Source organism: Erpetoichthys calabaricus, chromosome 17 (genome assembly GCF_900747795.2).
Source record: "Erpetoichthys calabaricus chromosome 17, fErpCal1.3, whole genome shotgun sequence".
Classification (NCBI taxonomy): domain Eukaryota; kingdom Metazoa; phylum Chordata; class Cladistia; order Polypteriformes; family Polypteridae; genus Erpetoichthys; species Erpetoichthys calabaricus.
This window is the reverse complement of record NC_041410.2, coordinates 43,235,491-43,252,804: the sequence shown is the minus strand read 5'-3', so window position 1 is coordinate 43,252,804 and position 17,314 is coordinate 43,235,491. Positions and strand designations below refer to the sequence as shown.

At 37.1% G+C, this 17,314-nt stretch overlaps 2 protein-coding genes across 3 annotated transcripts in view; both read right to left on the bottom strand.

Moving 5' to 3' along the window:
* Positions 1 to 17,314, bottom strand: part of LOC114667240 (EGF-like repeat and discoidin I-like domain-containing protein 3) — a 742,682-nt gene that overhangs the window by 527,701 nt on the left and 197,667 nt on the right. The gene's annotated exons all lie outside the window — the stretch shown is intronic.
* Positions 1 to 17,314, bottom strand: part of LOC114667855 (hyaluronan and proteoglycan link protein 3-like) — a 56,229-nt gene that overhangs the window by 34,847 nt on the left and 4,068 nt on the right. The gene's annotated exons all lie outside the window — the stretch shown is intronic.

The window sequence follows — 17,314 nt, the reverse complement described above, 5'->3', positions numbered from 1 at the left end:
CAAAAAAATATTTAGTTCACCTGCAAGTGCATTTTGTACGTCTGTATACATTTTATAGTGTATCTCACACTAATGACTTAAAACATGAACGCTGTCAAAACAAAACAATGCAATTCCAAATACACAGATATTCCTTATTCATTTGTCATTTAGCTCCATGTCACTGTTTCACTTTATTCACAGGTCCAGTTACATGTGTGATGTGTTTTTTAGTTAGTGAGATGACTGACACTGCATGGAGTCAACAAGAGAGGCAGGCGTCTGGTGGAGTGGAGCCACTCAGGTTCACTCTTCTGGAGTCATTTAAATGTTCGTCTGTCAGTCTTGTTCTGATCTTTCATTTCATGACATTCATGTCAGACTCACAGAGGTATGGAGACCCAAACAAAGCAGACATTTTCAGAGCTGCTTGGTGAAGATTCTTATAGTTGTCTGGCTCTACTAAGCTCCAGAAATGCTGAGAATGCTGTTGAGACTTTAACTGCACATTATTTTGAAGGTTTACCAATATATAAAATCCAATGTCTGTCTGTCTGTCCGCTTTTCACGAGAGAACTACTTAACAGATTTAGATCGGATTTTTTTCTATAATTTGCTTGAACTTTTGCTTGATTTTGCGACTTCTTTCATTTCGCTATGTATCACAGTTCGCTTGCGGTACCGATATATTTGCGACAATCTGAGTGAGATGCAGCGGGCAGAGGGGAGAGGCCTTCCTCACTCACTAGCCAGCTTCGGGGCGTGTTCCTTAAGTCCACTTAGCTAGTGAACGAGAGAACAATTGAATTCAACTTTGTTTTATATTTAAAATATTTAAAACAAATGAATGAGTTTGAGTCCGGATATTCTCTTAAGTGTACGCCACATTGAAAAGATTGCAATTCAGATTGTGGATAGTGATTTTATGTGAAAAGGATCATGATATGATTTTTTGGAAAGATCGCCCACCCCTAATTTGACTAATCAAGTTTTCAAATATATGTAGGATTCTTTTACAATTTGGAGAGCTACTTGGAAAGGGGTTGCGAGCTACCGGTAGCTTGCGAGCGACGTGTTGGAGACCCCTGCCCTAAACACAGGGTTAAAATTGCATCTATCTACTTTATCCATCCATCCATTCATTTTCCAACCCGCTGAATCCGAACACAGGGTCACGGGGGTCTGCTGGAACCAATCCCAGCTAACACACGGCACAAGGCAGGAACCAATCCTGAGCAGGGTGCCAACCCACCGCAGGTCACACACAAACCAAGCACACACTAGGGCCAATTTAGAATTGCCAATCCACCTAACCTGCATGTCTTTGGGAGGAAACTGGAGCGCCCGGAGGAAACCCACACAGAACATGCAAACTCCACGCAGGGAGGACCCGGGAAGCGAACCCGGATCCCCAGGTCTCCCAACTGTGAGGCAGCAGCGCTACCCACTGCGCCACCGTGCCGCCTATCTACTTTATGATTCTGTTTTTAAATACATGAGATTAGATGTGTTACCTGTAGGTGTTAATTTAACTAAGCACTTTTCTGTATACAATATTTCTTTTAAGTGTTTTTTAAGTTTTCTTTGAGATGAACAAAAAAAATGAGAAGCGGCATCAGTTTACGCTGAAAGAAAAACTAACAATCCTGGAAAAAATTGATTCTGGAATGAAGAAAAATTATACAGTGAAAACATTCATAATTGCACCGTCGTCTTCATCTAACGTTTTGTGTTCATTTTATATTTTCATACTTGTATTTGTACTACAAAATTACAACTAACGCCTCATTTTCATTTTGTGTTCATACCTGTATTTCTATGAAAAAAAGTTACATCTAACGTCTTGTTTTCATTTTGTATTCATACCTATTGTGATAGACGGCCAGGGGATCTTGCCCTGTCAGGATGCCCTTTTCAGAAGAGGACTGGGGGAGTGGACATATCGCCAACAATACTTTCCCCGGGACCTGAGAGGGCAGCCCTCCTGGTTTACATCGGCGCCTGGACAGTTCCAGAGCTGTGGTCTGCAGCACTTCTGTCACATCCAGAAGTGCTGCCAGAAGAGAAGCAGGATTCCCATGTAGCACTTCCGCAACACCCAGAAGTGCTGCTGGAACTTGATCGAGGAGGACCTGGAGCACTTCTGGGTGTAGTATAAAGGAGGCCGCCACACTCCACTCAGGGAGTCGGGAGGCAGAGGATGGAGCTTACAACTGGAGGAGTGAAGGCGGCAGAAGGAAAAGAACAAAAGACAAAGAAAGGATTGAGTAGAGTTTACTGGGAGTTTGTGCACTGTATTGTGTGTGCAGGTGCAGAAGAAAATAATAAACGTTATGTGTTTTGGGACATCGTTGGTCTGTGTGTCTGTCTGTAGCCAGGCTGGTATTTTACATTATATTTGTATTAAAAAAAAAAAGTTGCATCTTACGTCTGATTTTCAAATAAAATATTTTGTGCAGTTTAAGAAGCGCTATTTTTTATACAGGTATTGTCAAGCTTGGGTCACAGAGTTGCACTATGTACATAACTAGTGTGACGACTACAAAACAAGAGAGTTTGTTAACTTACTGCATTTCTTTGATCTCAGTCAGCACGTCACCCATGCAACACAGAGAGGAGGACACATGGTAGACCTAGTACTTTCAAAAGTATTAAAAATGGATATGAGGAAGGTCATGGACATCGGCATGTCTGATCATTTCTGCATTTTATTTGATATAAACATATCGGTAACTACAGAGTGATGTTAAAACATTTTATTTTGACACCTCTGACGCATGTAGGTTTGCTAATATTCTGAATAGTCATCTTAATTTTGGTGCTAATCCTAATACATCCAGCAATGTAAACACTAATGTGGAGATTATTACTGTTAAGGTGAGAGCCATACGTTACATGTTAGTCCCTGAAAACACTGTAAAGAAACCTTCCACTATGGAAAGCTCAGTGTCAAGTCTTAAAAGTGAATGTCAGAAGACTAAGTGTAAATAGAGGAAAACAGTGTTAACAGTGCATTATGAAATAATAACTGAAAACAAAACATCAGTTCTTCTTTTCAACTATTTTATCTTCTTTTAAAACCAGTCCCATCTATAAAATGGCACTAGAAAATTCCAAGAGGAAAAAAAGTTAGATTTCTGCAGCATTTCTTAAAGATAAAAATCTTTTTATACGTATAATATGCTACTGTGGCTGTTCGTTTATCTCTCCAGGATTTTAAATCACTTGTACCTCACAAACTGTTTGAACTATTGACCTGAAATTTGGTACACATATACTACGTGATGTCTACTGTCCGCTTTTGGGGTGATGATTTTTATTATTCTTTTTATTTTTATTTTATTTTATTGTAGAATCAACTCTCAGCAGTGGGCAGCAGGGCGGCTGTGTGGCGCATGCATACGGGCGCCGTTTTCATCCCTACCATCTTCGCTGTCACTTCCCCTACCTCTTCATATCTTAAATCAATCTTAAGGCAGATTGAACACTTAAGTGCCAGCTAAAGTGAAAAATTAAAGAAAACGTACTAAGTAATTGCAGCACAAACACTGACTTAATCAGTTTTAAAGCGAAAAGATGACGATGAAAGAAGAGAAGAAACAGGCTACTAGGGTGGAGAAAAGAAGAACTGCTCAGGAAGCAGCAACCTCTGAGCAAACGAATGCTAAACCTGCTGAGAAAGAGGATGAAAACTATAATTCAAGTGTATTCACTGTACGTTACCGTGCAATGCGTCGTTACTGGTAAACAATATTAGATGTAATATAATATAGCTCTCAAAATCAAACCCTGTTAAACTTCAGCATAATCACTACAGTGAATTAAACTTATTTATAGGTTTACCTAAACATTGTAGAATAATTGCTCAACTAAAACCATACACCTATGTCTTTTGCTTTTTCAGTGTTTCTGATATTCTAATTGATAATACATTAGAAACAGTTAACTTCATTAAATACTGGTACTTCCCAGATTCTTTAAATACTGCAGTAATTCAGCCAAGAAAAATAATCTCCAGTCTTCTGCATTTGAGAATCTTAGACCTAATCTCTAAACTGCCTTTTTCAAGTAAAATTATAGAAAAAGCATGATTACCTGAATAAAAAGTCTATTCTTCATAAGTTTCAGTGAGGTTTTAGATCTAATCATAGTATGGAACTGTACTGGTTAAAGTAGTTAATGATTTGTGTGTTAATGCAGACACTAAAAATTCTCGTTCTCCTGGACCTGAGCATAGCATTTGAAACCACAGACCACTATATTCTAATTAATCACTTTATCTGTTGGGTGAATATTCCTGGAAGTGTCTTACATTTGTTTAAATCATATGCAAAAGGTAAAAAATCCTACATAAATTGTTGTGAATATACCGCTGTATGAGGTCCATGATACTACATACAGCAATGATCTATTTGGGGTATATTGTTATTTTCAATTTACAAGCTCCAGTTTGGCCAGATTATTTTGAATTATAAGGTGAATTACTGTAAAACAGTTATACAAAAGAAACACAGCTTTACTTATCCATAGCACCTGATGACCCTGACAATCATCAGTACTAGCATTACATAATGAAGGAATAGTAATTTCCATAAGATATATAAGGAAAAATTGAAATTTTAGTTGTTTGAAAAAATGAAGAAGGTGAGGATATTAGAAATAAACTAGATCATCTGGCTTTTCAAATAAAGATAGAAGTAAAGACTGCATTTTCTCATTTAATACTGCAAAAATGAAACTTCTTATAAAATTTCAAAATGCTGACAAATTAATTCATGCTTTTGTTTTAGCTGTCTAGATTACAGTAATACAGTTTTATTCCTGATAATGAAAACTAAAGTAAAATATGTTAACAAAAAAAAAACCTTACATTAAAATGAAAAAATGTCTGAATGTACATGTGAGTATGCAGTTGCCAGTAAATTTATTAAATATTATTTAAAACCACCCAGTTGCAAATTTGGTTAGGAATGAGCAATGATTCATGAGTGTGTGAAAGTATCCCTCGCACCTGGCATCTGAATCTGTGTATTTCATCGGTCATTTTACATATCAGTCAGCTTCTATAACCAGAAACGAATACCAAAGCCTCATCACTTGTCAATGACGTATTCCGTGCATTACACTGGGCACAATTAACTATCAGGCTAAGAAGCCCCTTTGTCAGAAAATGGCAGGCAACTTGAACTAAACTTCAATGAAAGGCATTTAAATTAAAACATGCCACATGTTACTTTGAAAGATTCAGGTAAATAGTTTGAAAATTAGAGCCATGAAGGATTTGTCAAGTCTGAATAGCTTGCACATATCAAATTCAGTCAAGCTTTAGACTGGAAAAAATGTTATCTTTACATGCTAATTAAGGAAGGAATCTGATTCATTTAACTTTACTTCACACAGCTATTGTTTGCTTATTGACAGTACCTTTGTAGTGACAGATTAAGCAGATGCATAGCATGCAGTCAATGTTATCAACTAAGGTGACATTACATGTACACATTGTGGCAGGCGGCCAGGTCCCATGCCCGGCCGGGACACCCCTTCTATATATGTTCCGGGGGAGCAACCATGGGCGTCTCAGTACTTCCCCCGGGACGCTTGGTGGCAGCCTACCTGGCTGACAATGGTGCCTCAGTTTCCCGCAGGGCTCCATGAGAAATTGAGTCCTCCACAGCCCGACTGGGACCTGGGGTGGCCGCCAGGGGGTGCTGCATTGATTCCACAGCCCAAATCTTCAGCCCCACCCGGAAGTGCAATTAGAACCAGGTGGTCAAGCACCTGGAACACTTCCGTGTGGGCTATAAAAGGGGCCAGCCACCACCACTCACTAGCCAGAATCGGTGGGAACAGGATGAGGTTGCCAAGGAGGAGTGGTGGTGCCAAACGGGAGTGTTGTGCTCATTTGAGTTAAGTGCTTTTGGGACTATGTTGTGGCTGGAGGGTTCACGGGGAAGATGTGCCCTCCAGCTGAAGAAAAATAAAGTCTTGTTGGATTTTACATGTGCCTCTGTGTCAGTCTGTGCCGGGTCGGGCGATATACAGAATCCGTATCACAACATTTAGTTTTAATCATGTTATTAGCAGTGATGTTTCAAAGAGGGCTGGACGGTGTTGCAGAGCACATTCCCGTCACACTATCATGATAAACTTCTGTATTATAAATGCTTCGATAGCAAATGAATGGACTGCAAATCTCTAAATATATTTAGAATGCCACAGTACTGCGAAATGTTTAACAGTGGATTGTGAAGTGTGGTGGTTGGGTGCTCATCAGCACTGTTAATTCTGAAGTGCTTCATCCAAGTGTAATGTGCCAAATGTGCTCTATATTGAAATAAACTCTTGATGATGGATATTTTTGCAGCGAACTTTCTCTATCTAATATTGCCACACTTAAAATACAACTGATCCCTGGAAAACAGCATATGATTCATTGCAGACTGAAATCTTGATATATCAGGCAAAAACAAAATGAAAGACCTTGAGGAGTGAGATGACTCCGAGTTTAATTTGCAGCACCACATAGGTTTGGCTAAGATTGTAGACCAAATGAATAGCTGTTAAATGGTCAGTGTTATTAAGCATTTAGTTGTGAAATTGATCATGAAATCCATTCTTATAATATTCATTGTTCTTAACACTATGAGTAATATGCAGCTGATGTGATTTGCCAAAAATCTCCATGTTTGTCTTATCTGTCTAAAGAACATTCTCCCAGAAGCATTGTTGCTTGTAAATATGCATTTTGACAAAGTCCAGTCTGGCTTTTTCTGTTCTTCTTTCAACAGTAGAGTCCTCCTGGGTCTTCTTTCATTGAGCTCACTGTCACTCAAAAAGCATTGGATGGTGTGATCAGACACTGATGGACCTTGACCTTGGAGTTCAGCTTGTATCTCTTTGGAAGTTGTCTTTGGTTTTTTGTCTACAATTCTCACTATCCTTCTGTACATTCTGCGTTAGATGTTCCTCTTGTGGCTGTGTCCAGGGAGATTGGCTACAGTCTCATGGACTTTAAATTTTTTACTAATATCTGCAACTGTTGTCACCGGAACATCAAGCTGCATGGAGATGGTCTTAAAGTCTTTGTCTTTAACATGCTTATCTAAAATTTTCTTTCTGATCTCCTCAGACAAGTCTCTTCTTCTACTTTCATGTTCAATGTCGGACACACGATGATACCACACAGCTACTTTTTTCCATTTAAACAGGCTGAATGACAGATTGCACAACTGGAGACATGTATGATATAAATTAAATAAAAGAGCTAAATCATTCTAATTCAATTATTTTTTAGGGGTATCAACAAATGTGCCATGGCCATTTTAGAAATATCTTTGTATAATAAGCAACGCTTTATCTCTTTTCACACTTGCTTTGCTTTAATCAATGACATATCAAAGGCATACAGATATACATGGGACAATTGCTTCTCATACAGGACTTCAATGAGCTATAAGGGTACCAATATGTTTGTCCAATCTGTGACATGCCTGAGTACAAAAATACTGCTATTTGTGCAAGACTTTGTTTTCCTGCTTGTTTCTTAATGAAATTTAAAAATTGACCTTCAATTATTTATTAATATTTGATACTAGTTTGTATCCTGTGTTATTAATGTCATCTTTGCTTTTATTTATGTTGCATTCCTATTTGTAAATTGGGTTCAGCATTGGAAAGGTGCTATACAAGTAAAACGTATGATTAGTATTAGTATTATTTTTATTATTACACAGTGCCATAAGTTCAGGTGTGATTTCTAGCCCTGTTAGTGTCTTTATGGAGTTTGCATGTTCTCCCCATGTGTATGTGGACTGAGAATGCATAACTTTAGACAATTTATTATATCTGGATATTAGAAGTGTGTGATTAAGTGCTCTCAATTGTCAATTTTCCTGCATGTTTTATTAAATTATATCCTCCCAGTTTAGGCTCACAGGAAGTTACTCCGGTTTTACATGTTGCTTATTCAGTGAAAAATCTCAGAAGTTACTATAACAGAAGCTCAGTATTTAATGTAAAGGGTATACTTGCAGAAATCCAGTATATAAATGGAAAAAACTTCATCTCTATTTCTGCTATAAACATTATTAACACAGTTCAAGTATGACTTCAACAGTATTTCCAAAAATAAGCAATAAGAAATTCTTGAAAAAAATACACTTTCAAAGTTTTGAAGTGGGTAAATTACATATAGTACGCATTAGGAGATATCAAAAATAAATGTAAAATAAGAGTACAGTATATGTGTATAGTAATCTTACTGCTCACAAATGGAATCTCAATGATAAAAAAGCATTTTTAAAATAATCACTTGCGTAAACTTGTTGCAGGTTAAGGTAATAAATTACATCACAGCACACTTGTTATTTGAATCTGCATTTTTTGATTTTACTGGAAGCTTTGAACTGACACATTATTGTAGGACAAAGTGGGCATTACCCATTCTGCTAGGCTTTAATACTCATGGGAATACTCTCGGGCAATCTCTCTGGGTGAGTTCCCAGGGACACTCTGCTCTCACACTCTCTAAAATGCACCTCTTGCACCCTCTGTTTGAAACCTAAAAGCTGATGAGCCACTCACTTCCTTTGGAGCTGAAAGCTGACAATCTCTTCTCTTTGTGGACTGGAAAGCTGAGATCCAGTATGCCAAGTCAAGCACTGTGCCAGACTGAAAGGCTGAGAACCAGTCATTACTTCAAGAAGGCAACAGCATCTAAATTCTTGTATCAGAAAGAGTAATGCTTTTCCCTATGAATTTCCAGAAGACACAGCAACGAGCCTAAGTAAAGAAAGCACTGCACACCAGAAACAAAGGACCACATGACAAAGAGAAAGAGTGCACTCCAATGCAAGAAGAATTATCCACTTGATCCCTTGACAACAACAGCAACAACTCCACAGAACATTGGACATCACTTTTAAAGACTTGCTATTACAAAACATTTTATCTGTGGCAAGATAAACCATAAATCTAAATAACCAGTAAACAGGCAGTCCCTTCTATGTTATATGTTTGTTTAGCTGGTCAGCCTTGTACCCAGCCTTACATCTATCTATATATATATAAAATCCAACGTCTGCCTGTCTGTCCGCTTTTCACGAGCGAACTACTTAACAAATTTAGATTGGGTTTTTTTCTATAATTTGCTTGAACATTCTGGTTGATTTTGTGACTTCTCTCATCAAATTAAGAATCATAGTTTGCTTGCGGTACTGATTTATTTGTGCAAATCCGATACAGAGGCTGCGGGCCGAGGGGAGGGGGAAGCGTGACATCAGAAGTGGGGAGTCGGACTACCTCTGTGTTTTGGAGCGTAACTTGTCTCCGCTTAGCTAGCGATACCTTTTTGTTTATTGATTTTTAAAGTTTGTCCTGTTTAATAATAATAATAATTCTTTACATTTATATAGCACTTTTCTCACTACTCAAAGCGCTCTCTATACAGGGAGGACCCGGGAAGCAAACCCACAATCTCCTTACTACAAAGCAGCAGCACTACCACTGTGCCACCTGTGTTTCACTACTACGCAGGCAGAGCTGCGGGGAATGGCTAAAGTCAATATATATGCAGCTATCATATTTCTAAAATCCTTGTGCTTATCAATAAATTAGATTATTCTCTATGGTAGAGGAAGTATTCATACAATTTACTTAAGTAAAAGTACAAATATACAATCAAAAACGTATTTTAGTAAAAGATGACGTATCCACTTGACCATTCTACATAAGTAAAGTTAAGACAGTACTTGCTTGAAAATATACTTAAAAGTACTAAAGTAAAAGTACTTGACAAATGTATTCCCTCATTTAACAGTATGATATGGTGTTAGGTATTATATTTTGTTAAATACAAAAATAATACAGGTTGTACCATTCTAATAAAGAATGATGCAAATTATGTTGTTAAACATATTAGGTTAATATTGTGTTTATACTGTAGGTTCTGTTTAAAATAATTCAACATAATGAATTATACAAAATAATACATTCTAATATAAAAGTGTTGTTACTGTACTATGATAATTTAGCTCTGACTAGAACGAATCATGAATCAGATGGGCGTTACTTTCATTTGTGCTTTAAACGACTATAGAATAAAATCTGACAATATCACTCATGTGCTTTAAAACTCTAAAGCGGGGGTTCATAAACTTTATAATCTGAGGACCCCAGCAAAATCAGTACTGTACTGGGACCCAAGAAGAGGATTATTTTCATAGTGGCAATGGAGTCATAAAGAGGCAAATAACAATGGTCATATAATAAAAAATGAAATGTTTTTGTTTCCTTTCAAGCATATTTTCTCACATGAATATTACTAAAAGAGAAAACTGGGACGTTAACTTATTATTAAAGCAATACTATGTTTATCCATATTCCAAACATGTTTATTCAGAGCAGGGTCATGAAGCAGCTGGAACCTATCCCAGCAACCACAGGGCACAAGGCAGGAATGATCTCTGGACAAAAAGCATCACAAGGTGAACACACACAAACACACGCACGCACTAGGGCCAATTCAGCATCGTCAATCTACCTATAACTTGCATATTTTTGGACTGTGGGAGGAAACCACAGTACCAGCAGGAATCCCACAAAGACATGGGGAGAAACATCCAACCTCCATGCAGAGAGCACCTGGGGCTTAAACCTAAAACAACTATTATTGTACAAAAGTGTGAGCATGTAATCTGTTGCGTCATCACGCTCACAGGTTATGCGTGAGCATGCGCACTGTATCTGATACGCGGAAAATGCTGTACAGTACTGAATGCACCCGCATTTATTCAATTGTTTGTTGACTTTGTGCGCGTCTGTTTGATATAAGTTACGCTTTGCTGTTTATTTTATAAGGAATAATTTTCTAAAAGTAAAGACAAAGCTCGTAACGTTGTTTTACCAATAAGTTCAGACAATCCTTTATGTTAAAGTGTGTTCAGTTTAACATTCAAAACTGTATAAGTACATTCATAAATGTTGCTTCTTTAGTAATATATAAGTTCTTGAAGAAAACAGACTTAGTAATAGTTGCTTAAATAGTGATTTGTTAGAGTCTGTACAGCGCTAACGTATTTGGTACGTTTTATTTAGTGCCTTTTGTCAACGACAGCACGTCATAGCGCTGTTAATTTCTGCTGCCATCTACTGGCCCTTTTGGGCATTACCAGTTTTAGCGTTCTCTGAGCCTTTAATTTGCGAGTTATTTTATGTTATTGTATTTGTTCTGTTTCGGAAACCACACAAATATTTGTCTGCAAATAAACATTTAGTTCTACAAAGCCATTGCAACTATTGCTTCCTTTGCAACGTTCAGCAGTTAGTTGAAATCTTTTTACCTTAATTCTGGTTTGCCTTATCCTTCTATTCGAGGATTAGGATTTGGTGCCACAGACACTCACCAGTTTGACGCACGCACTGTTTAACAATTATCATGCAAAACAGGAATAGACTTCAGAGGTATATCACTGCCAATGGAAATGTTTAGCTTAATAATTTTTGTGGGTGTGGCGTGAGGATATGATGATTTTTGAAAGAAGAGCATGTAGGGAATGAAGTAGTTTAAAAATTAATTAACCAGTGCAATTTATTTACCTTGTTTTAAACAACATTAAAAAAAAGCTTCTCAAATGAGCTCCACTATAAACAATATATTTTTCTAAATGAGTATGCAAATAGTTTAAAATACACTTGTTTCCATTTAATATTTCAATTAAGTGAAAGAAGATGCATTATTCCTAAAAATATATACACTATGTATACTTTATACAAGTGACAAATCTTACAAGTGAACAGTCCAGTTTGAAATGTTTGACTTTACTGAATCACATCAAGCTGAGTGTCTTCTGCTTATCTCACCCTTTTGATATTCTCTAGTGTTCTTAACAGTTTTCAGTATGCAATCGGAAGGTTGCCGGTTCAAATCTCGTAAACACCAGAAGCGACTCCTCTCTGTTGTGCCCTTGAGCAAGGCCCTTAACCAGTAATTGCACTGTCCTGGGTATGTTGTTAATCTGCATCCAGCCCTGCAAGAAGGTCCTCCAACTTCCAGGAAAAATTCGGGAGTTGGTGGCAGGATTGGCAAGATATCTCAGTTTTAACCTTCTTCACATAGCTGCTGGGGGTTCATTTTGCTCTAGACGTGCTCCTTCTCTTGGCATGTCAGAAGACTGGGACTTTGCAAAGTATGGCCTGCCTCACTTGCAGAGGCAGAATGGGGTGGGACTGGGTAGGAGTTGGAGAGAAAGAGAGCAGTGCTATTTCTGTTTTACCCCTTATACCCCAATAACCGTTAGTGACAACATAGCAATATACTTCATAGCTGTATCACTTACCAATAATATGAAATCTATGTCAAAGCTATCATATGCACAATGTACTACCTGTAAGAGCTAATTTTAGAAAGTTAAAGTTTTGAGTTAAACTCATATTAATGTTTGCTTAATTTGAATAGAATATAATTTCTTCCATAGTCATAGACAATGGTGTAGTCTTTTCCCCCTATAAGTTAATAAGAGATAGAACCTTCTTACTATAACTGAGAAACAGTGTGATAATAGATTCAGTTGTGTTTAGGACAGGTCCCAGTAAACAGGGACTTGAAAAACCCATTTTCTACTCAGAGATGGGATAAGCACACAGTTTTCTGAACGTCTTGAAATGGTTCAGAAATGTTTTGAAATGGTTCAGGAATGTCAAGCAAATAGTAACGATTTGAGATGTAACAAGATTTAAGCTTTGAACAGAACTTTTCTTAATAAGAATTTTCCTTTTTTTTTGCTATTTTAATTTTCTTTTTTGTGTGAACTGTTTTACTTAGAATTTTTAAAAACAATGATATTTTGTGTGTGGAATCATTTCTACGCATCAGGCTTTTGTTGAATCCCATTTTTTGAGTTAGAGCTGCTGAACTTTGGTAACTTTGGAAATACACAGCTACACTACCTTAAGCTAAAACTACAAAATGTCTACAAAAGTTCAGAAGAAATATTTCCATGGCGAAATACTGAACTTTGCGAGCTAGAATGTCAGGGGTTTCAATCATGAATTAAAGAGAAAGAAAGTACTCTCGCACTTAACAAGTCTAAATGCCAAGATAGTATTTTTACAGGACACTCACTTACTAAGCAAGGACCAGTTTCAGGTGCAAAGAGAGTTGTCTGGCCAGTTTTTTCACTCTAGCTATACAAAGAAACCAGGGGTGTGGAAATCTTAATGCACAGAACTATCCCATTTGCAGTGTCAGATGTAATATCTGATTGTGAAGGGTGATATGTCATGGTGACGGACAATTTATCTAGTACTAAAATTATTTTGATTCATATCTATGCACCTTACATGAATGATACAGCTTTCTTCCAAAACGGATTTGCATCTATCCCTAATGTCAAAGCTCACGAAATTATAATGGACTAAGACTTAACTTGTATTTTAAATCCAGACCTGGATATCTTCAAGATACAACAACGATAACATTTAATACTGCAAACATAATTACACACAGGGTGTTAACGGATTATAACTTAGTCATACGAAAAAGTTTGGGAACCCCTCTTAATTCTTTGGATTTTTGTTTATCATTGGCTGAGCTTTCAAAGTAGCAACTTCCTTTTAATATATGACATGCCTTATGGAAACAGTAGTATTTCAGCAGTGACATTATGTTTATTGGATTAACAGAAAATATGCATCATAACAAAATTAGACTGGTGCATAAATTTGGGCACCCCAACAGAGATATTACATTAATACTTAGTTGAGCCTCCTTTTGCAAATATAACAGCCTCTAGAAGCCTCCTATAGCCTTTGAGTCTGGATTCTGGATGGAGGTATTTTTGACCATTCTTCCATACAAAATCTCTCCAGTTCAGTTAAATTTGATGGCTACCGAGCATGGACAGCCTGCTTCAAATCATCCCATAGATTTTCAATGATATTGAAGTCAGGGGATTGTGACGGCCATTCCAGAACACTGTACTTCTCGCTCTGCATGAATGGCTTTGTAGATTTCGAACTGTGTTTTGGGTCATTGTCTTGTTGGAATATCGAACCCCTGCGTAAATTCAACTTTGTAACTGATGCTTGAACATTATCCTGAAGAATTTGTTGATATTGGGTTGAATTCATCTGATCCTCCACTTTAACAAAGGCCCCAGTCCCTAAACTAGTCACACAGCCTGATGGAATAGCCACCAAATTTGGAAGTAGGTAGCAGGTTTTTTCCTTGGAATGCGGTGTTCTTCTTCCGCCATGCAAAGCAGTTTTTGTTATGACCAAATAACTCAATTTTTGTCTCATTAGTCCAAAGCACTTTGTTCCAAAATGAATCTGGCTTGTCTTAATGAGCATTTGCATACAACAAGCGACTCTGTCTGTGGCTTGAGTACAGAAAGGACTACTTTCTCATCACCCTGCCATACAGATGTTATTTGTGCAAATTGCGCTGAATTGTAGAACGATATACAGATACACCATCTGCAGCAAGATGTTCTTGCAGGTCTTTGGAGGTGATCTGTGGGTTGTCTGTAACCATTTTCACAATCCTACGCATATGCCGCTCCTGTATTTTTCTTGGCCTGCTAGACCTGGGTTTAACAGCAACTGTGCCTGTGGCCTTCCATTTCCTGATTACATTCCTTACAGTTGAAACTGACAGTTTAAACCTCTGAGATAGCTTTTTATAGCCTTTCCCTAAACCATGAGACTGAACAATCATTGTTTTCAGATCTTTTGAGAGTTGCTTTGAGGATTCCATGCTGTCACTCTTCAGAGGAGAGTCAAAGGGAATGCAATTGACCACCTTAAATACCTTTTCTCATGATTGGACACACCTGTCTATGAAGTTCAAGGCTTAATGAGCTAATCCAACCAATTTGGTGTTGCAAGTAATCAGTATTGAGCAGTTACATGCATTCAAATCAGAAAAATTACAAGGGTACCCAAATTTTTGCACAGCCAGTTTTTCACATTTGATTTAATTTCATACAACTAAATACTGCTTCACAAAAAATCTTTGTTTGGAAAACACCCCAGTACTCAGATGTTCCTAGGAAATGAAAGACATACCACTGTTATCTTTTTTGTTGAAAGTAGATTTTGGGTTCGGCCTAAACATATGTGCACAGATCAAACTACTTAAGACTAGTCCAGAAGCCTCAGTTTGTATTAACAACATTATTTCAAATAACTTCAAACTAGAATGTGGCACTCAACAAGGATGCCCCTTATTACCTTTGATCTTTGCAATTGCCATTGAACCATTGGCTATATACTTTTGAAACACATCAAAGATAAAAGGAATTTTCAGAGAAGGACTTGAACAGAAAATATCACAATTTGTAGATGATATGGTACTGTACATATCAGACTTATTAAATTCTGTGACAGTAGTCCTAAAAGCATTAGCAGATTTACAAAAGATATCTGGACTTAAAATCAATTTGAATAAAACCATGTTTTTTCCAGTGAATTCTCTAGCCTGTTAATTCAGACTGGATACCTTCCCATTTATCTTAGCATATCAGTTTAAATATCTAGAGGTAAATAGTACAAGTAAATATAAAGCTCTTTCAACAAAATTTCCTGACTGCAAGTAAAAAATTAAACAAAACGTGACTAGATGATCTAACCTCTACCTTACCTTAGCAGAGAGTATCAGCATTGTTAAAATGACCATCCTGCCCAAGTTGCTCTTCCTATTCCAAAGCATCCCCATTTACATTAAGAAATATTTTTTTAAGAAATTAGACTTACTCATAACTTAACTTTTTTGGAATTCAAAACATTCATGCATCCAAACAAAGGGCACTCTGCAATTATCTAAAGCAGAAGGGGGCCTGCCACTACCCAACTTTCAATTTTATTACTGGGCGGCAAATATAAAAGCTATAAAGACCTGGGGCCTCATGTATAAATGGTGCGTATGCACAAAAATGTTGCGTACGCCCGTTTCCTTGCACACTTTCAGATGTATAAAAACTAAACTCGGCATAAAGTTATGCACATTTTCATGGTAGCCCCTTCCTTGCATACACACATTTCTGGTCAATTTTGCAAACTGGCGGCACCCAGTGTCAAAGCAGTGTTTCTGTGTCATTTACCTTTTTTATTCATATTTGCATCAATGACACGGGATTTATCAAATACACCGAAATTAATTGCATATTGTTTACAAATTTAATTCACTTGATTGTAATCATTCTGTAACAATATAATGGTGCGTAGAATGGCTAAACTATTCCAAATACCATTGCTGCTTTAGCGTTGTTACTCTTAGTGCACCACTCAGAGTATTTTAACCCATTGTATCTGAGTGTGGAATTACAGCTGTAAAGAAGCTGACTGGAAAGCTTTATGGCGGGTTGTGTTGAAGAGCAGAGGATTATCAAGATACAGCTTCTAGCCCTGGGGAACATTTCTAGCACATGCTGCCTCAGCCATGTGCACAGTCTATTTGAACTTCTCCCATCTGGCAAATGCTTCAGAGCTTTTCCTGCACAGACCTTGAGGTTCAGAAACAGTTTTCTCCCAAGAACAATAAATGCACTCAATCAGTCCATCAAGTGCTCCCAGGAGAACTGTTTTAACTTATAATTACTTATAATTATAATTACCTCACTGTAAACTTGCACTACAGCTGTAATATTGCACAACTTGAGCCACTTTATGAACCATTTGCACTATCTACACTATATGTACATACTGTATATATTGTACTTATGCTTTTATATTATATATTTTTCATTGTTTACATCATATTATTATTATTATTATTATTATTACTATTGTTATTTTACCATTTTATAAGAAAATAAGTTTATGGAGGATTTGCATATTGAATCTCATTGCACATATAATAACAATAAAGGAATAAAATTCAATTCAATAGGAGAGAGCACATATTTACAGATGATGACGACTGGCTTCTGGAGCTCTGTGCTGTTAGAATACTAGGATGTATAGTTGATATCATTTTTAAAATGAAATGCATTAAAGTATGTGTATTACATTAAAAAGATTAATTGTTAATTTAAATAATGTATACTGTTAATAATTATACATGATGCAGCATGGTGGTACAGCGGTAGTGATGAACTAGCACCCCATCCAGGGATTATTCCTTACACTCACTGTATGCTTGCTGGGACTGGTGCGAACCTGGATGGATAGATGAATGGAATAATTAAACATGTATTATGAAGATTTTTCAGTGTTCCTTAAAAGCTTACAGCTGATTTCACATTTATTACAGAGCTTATTGTGTGGCGATTGGTTACATGGAGAAAGAAAAGGAAGGACAGGAATTGGAGGTTGGTACGTTTGAAAGAGACAGTAC